General features: G+C 45.6%; 1 protein-coding gene across 1 annotated transcript in view; it reads right to left on the bottom strand.

The window, feature by feature from the left end:
• The window catches only part of SATB2 (SATB homeobox 2), a 125,317-nt gene that overhangs the window by 74,050 nt on the left and 34,616 nt on the right, over positions 1-16,651 (bottom strand). The window lies entirely within an intron of this gene.

Raw genomic sequence — 16,651 nt, 5'->3', positions numbered from 1 at the left:
ACAACTGAACCATGGTATGATTCCCAGTGTGAATGGTCCTGGAAACTCATGAAGCAGTTCGTTCCCAGCTACAAGTTGTACTAGGTAGATGGTTGCTTTTCTTTGCAAAGAACAACAAGTTGACTCAAAGAGCAGGAGGAGCACCGAAGTCCGTTTTTCACTTCTGTCCCTTCTTTATTAGGGATCATAACCTCATAACCTTTGCTGGATGGGCACAGAGACTCTAAACTTGGATGGTAACCTTTTTGGTGCAGAGGTATGATTTATGTTCAGACACTTGCCCAGGCCCCACTCACACCAGAAACAACGACTAATACCCAAGAATGACTTCTAGCAAGACATCAAACACAGAAAGCCACACTGCCGCCTCGCATGGGAGCAAAGCAGCACAGCTGCGTTCTGCACGACTGCAGCTACTGCTTGTGCTCCCTCCCCCCTCTCTTCTGCTCACGTCAGTCCTCTCGTTGCAACCCTTCAAGACACCCATCATCTTTTCTCCCATTTCAGTGGATACCATTTGAGGTCTGCTCATATACTCTTTGGACTTCCCAAAGACCATCTGCAAACTCTACTGCCAAAAATACACTACTACATGAGAAACACCACTTCCTCTGTAATAACAGGACCTCCAAAACACCTCTTTTGCGATCTGGAATGATGCTGTGAAGCTGGGAAAACTTCAACCCTCTCTCCTCACTTTCTACTCTCAGTGCTTCAGCAACACTGGATTTAACCAAATTGAAATTAACGGCAAACATTTTTTATCCTAAGCTCCCAAACATGATCATAAAATAATGCAGCTGAAACAGCAAAACAACAGCTCCTTGCATGGGGACAATGACAGGACATAATACTAATGAGCAAATGAAATACCCAGGGAATATGGAAATGGGGAATATGGAATATGCTAGGGAATAGGGAAAAAACTCATTCCTACGTGGGTTGAGTAGGAGATAATTTTAGTACAACTCCTTTTCTGTACWGCTTCAATGTTTGCATTTGCCACTGACATACTGATCTACAAGCTATCTGATCACCACATACAGAGAGAAACTGGAAGAGACCTGGTTCATCTTCAGTAGTACAATGTCTGAGTGTAACACGCTGCTACAGACAGGCTAAGATTTCAAGAGCAGATTAGAAAGCTTCTGGCAAGGAGAGATCTTGTCCAAATGAAATAAAAAGTTACTAAGTGTTGCTTGATATCCAATSCTTGAAAATGGGACATAAACAGAACAAAAACATTTAAATGATGCACTGTTTCAGTATTAAGATTTAACAATCTGGTGCTGAATATGCTGCAGTATAAATAGTGCCTGGACTCAGATCCAGTAGAGTAACACACAGCACTCATTCACAGCACCGTATGTCTCCAGAGCTGGCTCCTCGAGTCATATTCCACTTGCCAAGAAAAGCTGTTTTTCTTAAGGGGATAGTTTACTTAATGTTATCTCTGGTGACAACAAGAAATGCATATAGTACAGCATATATTAGTCATGAAATGAGCATCAAGGGTCCACTGAGTGAAATACATGCTGGGAAAACACAGTTTAGCTGCTGACTTCCTTCACCCCCTTCTGCTATATAATAATTTAAAGCAAAATCACCTAAAAATTCAGAAATCCATACCAGCTTCACAGAATCCTTGGCTTCCTATGTTTAACCACGCCAAGTTTTCATATAATTGAAAAAATAAGTATCATATGTGCCCCATAAGTCACATCTAAATTGGTAATATTTTACAAGAGGCTTTATTTTTCGTTCCATTAAAGGCGGCACTCGGAGAGCACACCATCTGCAACAGCTTGGTCCTGGCAATGCTGGTGAGAGGCAAAGAGACAGTAGGGTCACCGAAGTTAGCAAACCAGTCCCCAAACTAAGAAAGTTTAAAGAAAAACACAGCGCAGCGCATCACGGGAAATGCTATGCAAAYTGCTTTACAGGAAATGTCTGCTACTACTGGAAGTTCGGTAGATTTTTTTTTTTAAATCCTCCCCTATAACTGGAGAGGAAATTGTTTTGGCTGGATTTAGACAAACACAGGTGCTACCATAATGCTCTGTGCCTCTGCACGTTAACACCTGCTGCGAGTCCTTTGCTCTGTGTTACAGCACTGCTGATCACGGCATTTTTTCAGCCGGTGTGAAAAAATAACGTGTGAAATCTTTTTTCCAGAGCACACTGAGCTGGTCCAAACAATAGCCAGAAGCCATGGTCTCCATCCAGCTCCTCGGCAGACTTCACAGGTGGTTTACTTGATGGCACCGACAMCGTATTTCAGGCAACTCTTGGGCTGCATTTGGGAAGCTGACGCCAGCTTGTTGAGCAAATTTATTCTCAACATACTAGCAGTCTTGTCTCTGAGTAACTCCTCAGTAAAAYGTGAATGTACCAAAATATTCCCTCCTTCAAAGGTCCTCTTCTCATCTAGTACTGGGTRTTTCCAATGCAATGGCGATGCACAGATGAGAACACCCTGGCAGCAGGGAGCCCCTTCCACGTGCACATGCTTTACAGCTCTTCTCACTGACGCCCAACAGCGCGGCTCGCGTCTGCGGTGAAATCGCTTTAACCGGTGTGACTGAGCTTTTATTCTGCCACAATCTGAGACTTCGGAGTGGGGATGAGAATAAGCAAGGGCACTGCCTGTGTTATTAATGAAGCTAGTACGGCTCCAGAGCTTCCCAATACTGCATAGAGATAAAACACAGCAGACGAGATTGCTCAAGAAATCTGCCAGTACATCCTTCACAAATTCACAAAACTCTTCTGTCAACAAGTCTAGTTCTCTTACGTTTATCAGTGATCCTTTGGGACTTTTTTTTTGGGGGGGGGGGGTAATTAGTAGTTTGGAGGGGAAGTTCAACAGATTTCAAACCTTGAAGACTGAAGAAATCCTGATACACTAGAACAGCTCTCAACAATTTATCTGAAATGGCTGAACGAGGCCAGCTAGTCAATCAAAGACAATAAACACCGAATAGTTTTCTCAAAAGAAAGCCTTTCAAAACCTATTTTAAAAGGCATTCTCTATCCATGCCGGCTGTTGGCTCTTGAATGTCTTGTCCTTCTCTGGAAAATGCCTTTTATTAAGCTTGAGCTTCAGCAATGTTTTCATTTGTCATTAAAGAAATGATTATTACTGTTTGCYTTATCAAAATCAAGATAGGAAAGAAGACAATAGGTAGAGTAACTTAGTTTAAAATTTGCCTAACTCCCTTTACTCAGAAGAATGCCAGAAAACAGTAGTAGCAAACTTACTTCTGTGAACTCAGTGTCAAATTCAAACATAAAAACCATTGCAATTCGCTCTTGTCATTCCAAGCCAAGCCAACGAYTTGCCATCCTGCTATAAGTGCTTTCAACTTAGCTTCATTTAGAATGCAGCCCCCWTGGAGAAGAGAACGACAACTGAGCAAGTGGGAGCAGAACGATATATTGAACAGAAAGCTTGACCAGCTACATCTTGGCTGACCTGTATACTTAGTGGAACTTGTCACAGGATCTTTACTGACCTTCAGTTTTAAAGGTACCACCTGAAAGAACAATATATACAAAGCACTGACATTATTCCCGGGATTTCGTSCTGCTGAGACATGAACTTCTGAATGGACACAAGGCTGGGGCTAACGCAGACTTCTACAATAATTGTGTTAACCAGGAACACACACACAAAAAAAAAAAACCCAAAGGCAATTAAGTTGCTTTCCCAAATAACACAGATAATCTGGAACACTCTTTTCAATATTATATARCTTATATTGTTCCAGGAGATGATCCACTTACAGGCTAAAGGCCTCGTCTGTCTTCCCAAACAAAGATAGCCATACCGTAGAGTAGTTCTAAAAATGCCACAYCTGGGATTTAAAATAAGACACGTCATAGTCTATGACATGTGTTGGTCACAAACAGAATGAGATCCACGTCCTGCATCCCCCAGTCACATGTACACTTAACCTTTTTTTTTAATCTGGATAGTTCCACAGGAGTTACTGAAGCATCTCATGAAAGCCTGGATACATCAATACATCACTATGGTAAAATCAAACTCTTAAAATGGAACATCTTCCAAATTCCTCTTTTGCAGCTGAATGAAACCCAACAGGACCATAACATGCTTCACACTATCACTAGCTTCCTTCACAAACCACTCCTTGCCCCCCACCATGGTTAGACTTCTGATTTCACCTTTCAGAAATTGTGAGTGTWCCTGAATTATAGCTTCAGTGGATATCTGTAGGCAGATCACAAGGGATTAATGCAATTTACCTAAAATTTTAATCGGCTAGGACTAAAATTAAGTCACAGGATCAAATCAAGGACATTTTGGGTGTTCACGTGAGCATCCTCTTCCTCACATCAACATTATTCTGGAGACAGCTACAAAACAAATCACCAGTAATACCTGTCCAAATATATACAGAGGGAGGAAAGAGAATGAATTCTGTGTTATACGGCTAAAGAGGAAAAGAAGGACTGCAAAGGATATTCTTTCTTTACCAAGCATTGTGAAGCAGACTGCTTGTCAGAGCTGACCAAGCAACCCAGCTGAACCCATGATGCAAAACATGAAAAACTTGCATTTTCTACAGCGTAAGCAAACGTAACCTGCTACGACTCATAGCGGGGTGAGGTGTTAAAGCAGACATTTGCTCTCYTTGTGGATTGACAGATGCAGTCAGGATGGGAACTGGAGACCTGCTAAGCTCAGTTCTTACACTACAGCTCCACGCTTGCGAACGCTGGGTGGGCACCGCTCCAGACTGCGCGGCAGCACAAGCCACATCCAGCTCCAGCAAGGACACACACCTGGGAAGTCAGGCGCAGCAGACGGCGCTGCGCCGCACGAGCTTCAGAAAGGCTGAGGGGAYGGGCAGTGGCCCACCAGTGCAAGCTCTCCTGGGCCCATGCACCCCTCCRAAAGGTTTGCAGCAAGCCTGAACTGGCAGAGACACACTGGGCGGGAGCTGCGCCTCGGGCGGCCGCGGCCGTCCCAGCCCAAAAGCGGGACCTAGGACCCCGCCTCAGGGCTCACAAGCGTGCGAGGTGCACGCGGGAGGCTGCTGAGCAGCAGAAGCGCCACTAGCTGCGGAGCGAGCGCCACCGCAAACTCTTCTCTTTAAAYGTTTCGCTTGCTAACAGCAATTCTAACCAGCACAACAGAAGCTCAAGGGAAACTACAGATTAGCATTAATACTCCAACACTCTTGATTCATTTTACAACTCCAAATGAAAGACCAATGAATCACTCAATAAAGTCCCTGCTCCCAGGATAACCAAGCCATTCCTCCATCCGCCACCACCGACGGGGCCCCTTGCAAGACGGCAGGCTCTYGTGACAGCGACTGCATCTGTTCGTCCTCTTCAGAGGCGTCTCGTCCCTACGCTAGAGCAAGCAACTTTCCTTGGGTCAGCTGCGCTTTGTTACAGAAATTAAAAACGGCCTGTCTCATATTATAAGTACACAGAATTATGTATCCATAAATCAGTTTGCAGGAAATCACTACCCGCAGTATGTAATAACTCAGCCTGTGTTTCTAACCTGTGCCCTGGGTGTATCGCATCAAACTGTAACAACATAAAGGCATAATTTGTAGTTATTATTATTAAGCCAGCAAAGGGAATGACTTTTCAAYCAGAAAGGAGGAAAAATGCAACAGGGCCAATTTAAAAATAATTAAATAAATAAATGCATTAATTTTGGTATTATATTATYGAGCTGCTTTTCCAAGCTCCTATAGCAATTTTTAAAGTATTACACTGCCTTTGCCCCTCATTATAAGGGTGAGCGTATTATTCTATTGAATTTCAATCAGTGACATATTGGGGTAAAAATAGACAGAAAAAACAATCAGCATAATCTGCCTTTGCACTTCTAAAGCCTTTCATCAGAGGACCCCAAAGCACTTTAGAAACATTAATTAATTACGCCTCCCAGCCTCCCCGAGAGGTAGACTGTATTCCGCCAGGGACGTACCGGTGACCCAGCGACTGAAAGCACACCAGGAGCACAGTCCTGCTCATGCCAATGCAGACGCATCCCGCCGCCCCGTTTCACACCGGAACAGCTGATGCAGCGAGGTGACCCGGTGCTACGCTGCGATGGCCACGAGCCCAGAGCCAGCCGCCGCGCCCGCCGTCCCGCGCCACGAGCCGAGGGGCGGCCGCTCGCCCCGCCGCTGCCGCGCTTCTCCCCTCTCGTTTGCGAGACGGTGTCGTACGCTGCACGCGCAGAAGGCGTCCGACAGAACAGAACTCGCCGGCGCCGCGCCGCACCCAGCGCTCGGTCGGTGCAAACGCTCACGCCTAGCTCCCCCGGCTCGCACACCCGCACCACCCCGCGTACTTCGCTACAAATACGACTATACTTGAAAACGTCGAGGCAGATGTCGACGCGAGCAACTGTCAACGGAAAGACCTGCCACCGTAACGCCTAATTGCTGAACTGTAGTGTACTTTCACGGATGAAAATTGCTTGATATATGGAGTTTGGTTTGAGTTTTTAATTTTTTGAGTGCTAATGTTGCCCATCCCTTTCCTCCAGCATGACTGTACTCAAGTATTTGACTTAAATAACACACCAAACAGTCTGATGCCCTATAATTCCATATATCAGGTYTACATTTTACCCTATAAAGATTGTGCCTCATGTAATAGATGCTGCTTCACATTTGGGAAACGTTATGCGAGTACCCTGACTTTTATTACATTAATTTAATATAAGCACTAAGTTACTAGACTAAATTAATAAAGATCTTCTTAAAAAAAAAAAGGGGGGGGGAGAGAGAGAGAACAGAATGAACCCACAAATTAAATAAAATTTTCTAAAGCTTGTTATTTTGGAAGTCTTTATTTAATTTTCCAAACCCCCATTCTGTTTGAAAAACAGCCAATAATTGGCAGGGATATGGGTGGGGGGAAGAGTTGATCCAGTTTACTCCAGCGGATTATTTTTTAAACTATGTGACAGAACACAAATACGACAAATAAATGCAAGGGTGAAGAAGCAAAGGAGGGATGAAAAATTAATTTTTTAAAACATTTTTCTCTATGATTTTTAAAACCGTTATCTCCCACCGAGCAAATACACGTTTAACCTTGCTAAGGTCTCCTTGTGGCATTTTGGGGCTGAGGCTGTGCTCGCTCTGGGCAGCGAGACGGACAGCTGAAGAGAGGGCTGAACTTCTCTCCTTTCTTTTGCCTCGGGAAGGAAACCACCCCTCTGTGCCCCACTTCCAGGGCATAAAAACTAAAGCCTTCGCAGCCCTCAAAAAGCTGCGGTGCCAAGGCCGTCGGAGGGCTCGGGGGGTGCCGAGCGGGCGGCGGCGGGCCCGGCTGGGCCAGGGCCCGGGCTCGCTCGGCCGCCTCTGAACCGCATCCAGCTCGGCGCGCCGCTCGCTTCCCTGCCAGCCCYGGCCCGCACCGGGGCCCCGGCTCCACCCAGGCCTTAGTCCCCCCGGAGGGCCAGGACGGGCACGCCGCGCCGGCCGGCACCTCCAGCGCGCCGGCACCTCGGCCTCGCGGCTGCCCCCGGACGAGCTGCCTCTGCTCGGAGGGAGCGCGAGCACAAGCGCGCTCAGCAGCGGCGGTTCCGCCCCGCGCACGGCCCCTTCCCTAACAGCCGCGGCCGGCGCCCGCGTCGCCGCCCCAGGACCTGCCGGACGGGCAGCGGGCCCGGAGCTCTGCCCAGGCCCTCGCCGCCGGCTGCCACGCGCGCCACGGCGCGGCTCCCGCTGCCGTCCCGAGCCAGGGCAACACGGCACCTGGGCAGGCACCTTCGAGACCCCCTTTGGCTCGGCCGCTCCAGAGTCTTCCTAGGATTTTATATCATGGTGTTTTAGAGGGAAGAAGAGCGGAAGAGGCAAAAGATTTTTCTCTTCTTTGGGGAGAAGCATATATCCATTTTCAAAAAAGATCCAAGTGCCCCAAACTCCTTCAATTCTCCCAGCTTCAGTGCTTGCCGAGAGGCTTCCCGTGGAAAGCCAGCCCACCGAGCAGGAAAAAGCACGGCAGCCCAGCGCTGCAGCTGGCTACCTAAGACACGCCACAGAGGCTATAAAAGCGCATGGCTAACAGGACRCTGCACGGGCTAACAGGCTCCGAGTTAAGCCCGCGAACATCGCTTGGCCTTGTATGGATCTGAATCCCTGCCTACTCCCCAGAGCACAGCTTCGGAGAGCAGCAGAAGTCTGGCTGAGRTTGCAGGCACGCAGTAGCCAACTACCTTTGTGTTAGCTACAAGTAGATTTGAAAATTCAAGGGTCTCGGGTCCAAAGAAAAATAAGGACACACAGCATGCAACGTTGCACAAATCAACCCCTGAACTGAATGCAGATTTTAGTTTGGTCTGTGCCGCTTAACAGCCTTCAGTTTAACACAGAGTGGGTTTGTGTCTTCTGGGGATATCCTTAGTATAAAGGCTACCAAAATCATTTTTCACTAGATGTTTCTTTTTGGCCTGACTTTTGTCTTTTCTTTTCTCCTACCACACATTAAACCTCGGGGGGGGGGGGGAGAAAGAAAGAAAAAAAGAGCTAAAGAACTGTTAGAGCATCTAACCAGCAAGGTAGAAAAGCATAAGTAGCTGAGGAAAGGGGAAGAAGATTTTTGTCAAAATCCTGAAACAATAACTGCTTCCACTAATTCAGCACGAATGCAGTAGGTGAAGATAGAGCTGCTGCTACCTCTGCAATCTGACTCAGAATTTCTTTGCTCTCTGTAGCTGTATTGTTGTGAGTAGCAGCATATCCAGATCCATACAAGGCCAAACAATGCCCATAAGCTTAATTCTATTCATACCTTTAATGACATTTAGTTAAGAAGTAGATCCAACATGAAACACTTAAACTAGGTAAGACTTGTGTTCTAGTATTCTCATGCTTAAAAAATGTTAATGAGAAGCAAGGTTACATATAYAAACATATATCTTCATATACATACATACATCTACCTATGAGAATATCCAATACACCAAAGACTTGAGAGTTTGTCAGTCTTCAGCCCTAGGCCTTCCTCATAGCTCACACAGGAGGTAAAAGTCAAGGGAGCAAACCTTATCCTTTCTTTACAAATCAATCTACTAGAGAGAGACAGAGATCAGTATTTTAAGGTTGCAGTATTTCTTTTCAAAATATATTTAAACAATCCTATTGCCAGAAATTCAGTGTTCCTAATTTGGGCAGCATTGTAAATTCAGGTACRCAACACTACATTCAGGACAATTTTTTCCATCACTGAGTCCCACTTGGATCAGTGACCTGATTCTCAGGTTTCTCATCTCCCTCTTTTCTTCCAAGGAAAAACAAAACACTTCTGAATTTCTGACAAGTCTAAATAAAGCTTTGCTGGTTCCTGAACTATGCTACGTTTCCTATCAACAGAAAACAAAAGGAAAAAAAAGACTGTAGCTCACCACTAGTGGAAATGACTCAGAGCAAGCAGGAACTGCTACCACACTCAGAAAAAACAATTCCCTCTTGTGATGAAGATGGGCCCACATTATGCTGTGATGAACCCAGATTTGTTTTCTTAGCCCACATCTTCCTAGAACTGAGCCTATTTCTTTACAAAGCCACCAGATCTGTTGTGGACCCTTCACATTAGTCAGTTTGTGAACGGAAGACTGGAAGACAGAAAGAAAAGATATTTTAATTTGAATGATAAATTTATGTGCACATTGGGAAGAGTGGGAAGAGTTATTCACCATTTGGATCTGGAGGTTTTGCAGCACATGCAAGTCATGCTTTGATGCGTTTCCAGAAACTTACTGTTTATTTAAATAGCAACTAAGATTCTCATGTGGTCAGAGGATTTAGGAGCTGGGGAGTTTAAGGAACACACAGACACAAGACTCAATAAAATCTCAAGCACTGGCAGCACTGCAAATGCTCTCAGGAGATGGTGGCAAACTCTTGCACATCCTGTGGTCCAACCTGCCAGAAGCAGCTCCCAGTGCATCTCACAGCTCACTAAGTTGCAAGTCAATGCACCAGGGCTCTCAGGTCTCTTTACTCTGTGTCACAGCTGGCACCTCAAGAGTCAGGTTATCACAACAGCCACAGTGATGGTTCCTCCAGAATAAGAAACTGTATTATAGACACCAACATTCCTGCACTAAAACCATTTCTGTACCATTGCTGTATTCCTCCAGAGCTCAYGGGAAGTGCTCTCACCACTTCTTTCTCTTTCCAGAACTATCACTGAGTCACAAAACAGTTGGGATTGTCAGGGACCTCTGGAGATCATCTAGTCCAAACCCCCTGTTCAACTACGGTCAGCTACAGCAGGTTGCCCAGAACCACGTCCTAGTGAGGTTTGAATACCGGAAACTGTGTTTCAGTTTGGGCCTACTGCCTCTCATCTTCTCACTGGGCACCTCTGAGAAAAGTCTGGCTCAAGTCTTCTTTATTCCCTCCCATCAGATACTTACRCACATGGGTAAGAGTCCCCTGAGCCATCCGAGCCTTCCCTTCTGCAGACTGAACGGTTCCCCGTCTCTCAACCTCTCATCATATGAGGGATGTTCCACTCCTTTAACCATCTTTATGGCCTTTTGCTGGACTCAGTCCAGTACATCCATGTCCTTCTTGTACTGAGGACCGCAGAGCTGCACACAGCACTCCAGGTGTGGCCTCACCAGTGCTGAGCAGAGGGAGGACGACCTCCCTCGACCTGCTGGCGACACTCTGCCTAATGCTACCCAGGAGGCTGTTTGCATTCTTTGCCACAAGGGCACACTGCTAGTCCATGTTCAACTTGTTGTCCACCAGGATCCCCAGCTTTCCACTAGAGCTCATGTTCAAATGCAAAGAGTTAAGAGCTCCACCATGAATATATTAAAGAGAGAGAGAGAGAGAGACAGACAGACAGACAGACAGAAGGTTGTCATTTCCAATCATCTCCCAAAGCTTGGGCCCAAAAATGCACAGTTTTTAAGTGGAAAGGGAATCTAGGAAATCCTGACCACAGTTCTGGGGAATGTCCTTAAATAAAGATACACCTGGATGGTGCCTTACTCAGAACACAGTACCAATACGTGTTGAAAATTCCTGGAACCCTGCAAGGATTTCATTTCACCATATGGTACAACCTATACTGCTACCAATGATTTTCTATGTATCACGAACAATAATTGACTGGGGACTTCAACTAAAAACATCATAGTAAAGGGGATAAGAAGATATAAATAACAATACTTCCCGAAGTCTTCTGTAGGAAGATAAAGACATTGCATGCACATATAGTCCAGAAAGAACAGGCAGAATACATCCCTCCAAAGATGCTTAAAATTCTAAATGAAATCTCCTCACCCATACAAGGAACCAGAAAAAACATCAGCACAGAGAGACTACTACATGCACAGTAATCACCAGGCAAAGAGGAGGCTTTGGGAGGTTTATCGTTTTCACAATCTGATTGATTTCAAAGGTCGCCCTGGAGGAAAAGCCACAATCTGGTTTCTGCTGACATAGCTATTTCCCACAGCCGATTCCCTGCTCTTGGCACTGGCTCTCAGGTGTGCGATGCGGGTTGCACTGTGGGTATCTGCATCTTAATGAAAGTCTACTTCACTCTCCAAAAGTCTTGTTGTTTGTTTGGAGACTAGATCAGCAGGGTTGGAAAGGACCTCTGGAGATCATCTAGTCCAACCCTCCTGCTCAGCAGGGTCACCTAGAGCACATTAGACAGGGTTGCGTCCAGGTGGGCCTTGAAGATCTGCAGAGAAAGAGACTCCACAGCCTCTCTGGGCAACCTGTTCCAGGGCTCCATCACTCTCAGAGGGAAGAAATTTCCCCTCACAGTCAGGCGGAACTGCCTGTGGTTCAATTTCTGCCCTTTGCGTCTTGTCCTGTCACATGGGATAACTGAAGAGTTTGTCCCCATCCCCTTGGCAACCTCCCTTCAGGTACTTGTACACATTGATAAGATCCCCCCTCAGTCTTGTCTTCCTCAGGCTGAAGAGGCCCAGCTCTCGCACCGTTCCTCATAGGGCAGGTGCTCCAGCCCTCTGATCATCCTCATAGCCCTACGTTGGACTCTCTCCAGTAGCTCCATGTCTCTCTTGTGCTGGGGAGCCCARAACTGGACGCAGYGCTCGAGATGAGGCCTCCYCWGGGCTGAGCAGAGGGGCAGGATCACCTCCCTTGACCTGCTGGCACCACTGTTCCTAATGCACCCAAGCAGACCATTGACCTTCCTGGCCACAAGGGCACATTGCTGGCTCRTGGTCAATCTGTCATCCACCAGCACTCCCAGGTCCTTCTCTGCAGAGCTGCTCTCCAGAGGGTCAGCCCCCAGCTTGTACTGGTGCCTGGGGTTATTTTTCCCGAGGTGCAGGACTCTGCACTTGCCCCTGTTGAACCCCAGGAGGTTCCTCTCTGCCCAACTCTCCAGCCTGTCCAGGTCTCTCTGAATGGCAGCACAGCCCTCTGGTGTGTCAGCCACTCCTCCCAGCTTGGAGGCACTCTGTCCCCTCATCCAGGACATTGATGAAGAAGTTGAACAGGATGGGACCCAGTACTGAGCCCYGGGGGACKCCRYTAGCCACAGGCCTCCAACTAGACTCCTCGCCACTGGTGACGACCCTCTGAGCTCTGCCTTTCAGCCACTTCTCAATCCAGCTCACTGTCCACGAAATTACTGGGTCTTTCCTAGTGCAGGTCTTAAGCCAGGTGTAAACTGCAAAGAGATAGGGTTTTTTGAATGAGTTTCAAAACCCCCTTTCTTAAAAAAAAAAAAGAAAAAAGAAAAAAGAAAAAAAGAAAGAAAGAAAGAAAGAACATGTGGAGTGAAGAGGTGGTGTAGCAGCGCACTTGTCACATGGACTGCTCCAGCACTTCTAAGAAGAGAAGCTCTTCATTTATTTGAACTTTTCTGTCTGCCTTTTTGATTGGCAGCACTCTAGGTCAAAAGAGCAAATATATATTGTAATGCATGTCCCCAAATCTTATCGATAAGGAGAAATCCACTGGATCAAAAATATCCTCCTTTTTCTATTTCAGACTTGAATTTATGAGGGATAGAAATGCAATACGATTACCTCCATCAACTTTGAAACAGCTCTTATGTTTTCCAGATATAGAAAACCATATGGCCCTGGTATACAATTTATCACAGGATAACTAATTTGCAGAGCTCCTTATGCAATAAGGGTCCCAGTCAGTGAGACCAGGCACCACTGTGGTGTAAATATAAAAGGTCAGTGCCACACCATTAAAACTATAATCCAGGAGAATAATTTTTGAAGTATTAAATAAGTGGATAAATTATCAATGAATCTGTAAGATTTAATGGAAAATGCTTTTCTTTAGGTACACTGTTCTAGACTAAATACTTTGCTCACAATACATTTGAGAACATGTTCAACCAAATCTTGCTGAAAATCAAGTTCCCTCCAATCTTCACAGACAGTAATAATTTTTACTGTTGGTAGCCCAAAAATCGCTCTTATCTCCTTTACCTACTAAAAGGTGAAGTGGTATTCACCACTTGCTCAAAGAAAAGAACTGGAGATCTGGAGGTCTAAAAATCTAGAAGTCTAAGTCTTTTTTTTAATAATTATTATCTGTAGGAAATACAGAACAGGCAAGAACTGCTCACACATTGTTGCCATTAAGCCTCAAATACCTACACGAACACGTTCATTAACGGCAAAGGTACAACAGCTTCTCTGAATGTTTGGTCCCTCATCTCGGCATGCTGAAAGAACAGTGTTACTTCACAAAAAAGAAGGTAACAGTTTGTAATGGAGATGCTCCATCTTTAGGCTCTGCTAACGCAAGCTCTTCACTAACAGCCATGAAAAGAAGGTACCAATTCCCAGATGCTGATGACTTGAGTTAACTTTTATCCATGTATGTAGAATACAGCAGGAGTCATATTCCATTGCCCATATCTTGTGCGACCTTGTGCCATATTTAAATAAGATGAATGTCATGTCCGAGATATCTTTTCAGTAACTTATAGCGAGAAAGAGTATTAGCAAATGCAACAAAACGCCATGACTCAAACCGTAGAAAGATCTTGTTAGAATCACAGAATTATGCTATTATGAYGACTGAGGTGTTTTCTGCCAGTAGAGGAAAGAAAATTTGCACTGCTAAATCTCACTAGAGACAGATAAATTCGATGGGTTGATGACCAAGAACGATGCATAGTCTCCCTAGGCCTCGGTGAGGCAGCAGAACCCTCTACTAACAACTACCCCAGCTAAAATATTTTCTCAGCCTTGTTGCCAGTTCCCTAGGCTTCCTTCTGTACAAACCAAGCAGCTTTCATTGTTTGCTTACAAATAAATTAACAGGTTTAATTTCCTGCTAAAGCAGAGCCCAGATTCGTCACAGTCGATCAGATGAGGTTCTCGATGAGGCCCTCATGACCCTCGATGAGGTTGCTCTCCTGGCTCAGCTGAGCGGCTCAGCTGGCCAGCTCCATTCACCCTCACCACGTGCCACATCATTTTCACCCTCCTTTTCCTACCCACACCAAACTCCTCCCGTCTCAGAGTGCTGGTCAGCTACCTCCGAGTTCAACAGGGATAAATCTCCAAACCACAAACCTCTAATATCCCCTCCTCCTACCCCCCTGGCAATGACTTACACTGTTCAGCTTGAGTCACGACTTTCCTTCCCACCATGCCTGCTATCTAAATTCAAAAACAAGCGGAAGAGGAGTCTGCTAGAGGCTGCGGTGGGTCTGGTCTCTTGGCTCGGGAGGGATGCCAGCGCCACGCGAGTTGCCTCTGGAAGCGCCAAGGTAGCCGGCACCCAAGCCCCTCGCTCAACCCTGCCGAGCAGGGCAGCCCAGAAAACGCGAAGGCGCAACGCCAGGCCACACGGAAGCTACTGTGCAGCTGGGAAGGGACCACTGCAGGCAGCGCGGACGCGCTCCGCAAGCGGCACCCGCACCCCGGGTCAGCTTTCACCGCTGGGCGCCCACGGGCTGCACGTTCGACCGGCAGCCCGCACAGGGCCCTCTCCCCTTGCAGCAGCACAGAAACAAGTACTGCTCTTTTCCACTTTAACTTACTGCCATAGCAAACGGTTTTTTTCATATAGTCTCTCCTGGGTCAGTTTTCAGGTATACATTATTAAATATTAGATGGAATAACTATTTCTATGTAATATTTTAAGTACCTTTTTAGTGGCTGCAAATATTATACACAGCCATGTAACAGAAGAGAATAGAGCAGTCAGTTTAAAGCACGCTTCACTTACTCGTTTTCACAGCAAAAATGGTAAAGTATTTGCAGGTAGCTGATACAATAAAATCCAAAGTGAATTTATATTATAAAGAAAAAACAAAACACTTCAAAGAACTAACATTTTYCCCCCTTCCTGTGTACAAACGTATTTGTACCAGCTCTGGACACAGTACAGAACTTAAACTTGCATAACTGTTTTTGATTAAAYGAAAGACAAATCAATTGATCATTTYCTGGCAGAGGAAGCATCACCAACAGAAATTAATAATTTTTTAGAATTATTTTGCCCTATCCATACCACCTTCCACTCTGTCCCCTTTTCTATTTAAAAGTTTGCTTTTAAAGCTGACTAATTTTAAAGGAGAAATCATGTGTCAAAATGAAAAAAATTTGAAACATTTCAACAGGGAAATATCAAAACCGGATCACCTCAAAGCAACACAGTTTTAAATCCCATTTAACCTTCTCTCCCAGAAAAACTATTCCCAAAATTGGATCAGGCTTTATTACAGCGCGTGTTGACTGCCCGCCGCCCTGCCCGGGCGGCCTCACCGACGCGCAGCCCTGGCGGGCGACTTTCCCAGGTGAGGCTCTCGCCTCCGCAGATCCACGTTCATCGCTCGCCACATTGCTAATGAGACAACCGCAGCCCAACATGAGGTTAATTGTCAGAAGCAATAATCTAAATTAAACTGGCCAACATTCAAGTAAAGGTACCGTTTAAAATATCCTTTTCAAATGAAAGCAATCTCAGGAGTTTATTTGCCTACTCAACACAGAATTTCAGGTTTTAAAAAAACCTTCCCTCTTCCCCTCTAAGGAACCAAAGTAATTATTTTTAATACAGTGACATATGTTAGACAAAAATATTAAGGAGGGGGCTTCTTTCCACCCCAGGTCTCCGAGGAATTTTCCCTTATGTGATCACACATCTGAGCTCAGATCTTAACCCAACCACTGAAGATTTTTTGAAACAAGGGATATTAGCTGATGAGAAATCCTCTCACAAATAAGTCTGAAACACGGAAGGCCTGATGTGGCACTCCAAACATTGAAAAGCATAATTAAAACAATATGAAAAAAAGCAGGGTTCACAAAAACCTCTGAGAAATGGCTCAAGTCAAGTCAAAGCTCACTTGGTTCTGGCTGGTACTTCGGGCTCACAACAGCTTCAGGCTGCCAAAAGAAATACAACCACCCGCTTCGCCCAGGGAGGGACCTGCTCCCTTGCTGTCCCCTGCTATAATAATGACCTGTCTGCTAGGATTTGATCAGGGTTCACATCACAGCCTGCCTCTGAAACAATTCCTATTTCGTTAAACGTGAGAAGAAAAGGACTGAAGCGGCACCTTGGACTGACACAATAACCAACAGTTCCCAGATAATTGTTACACGCTGTAATTAAAATAATGCACATTATTTAGGAGAAAAGTTTAAAAATATCTTGGG

This window comes from Rhea americana, unplaced genomic scaffold (assembly GCF_003343005.1).
Source record: "Rhea americana isolate MKP2758 unplaced genomic scaffold, rheAme1 scaffold_15, whole genome shotgun sequence".
In the NCBI taxonomy this organism is placed as follows: domain Eukaryota; kingdom Metazoa; phylum Chordata; class Aves; order Rheiformes; family Rheidae; genus Rhea; species Rhea americana.
This window is presented reverse-complemented; position numbering and strand designations above follow the sequence as displayed.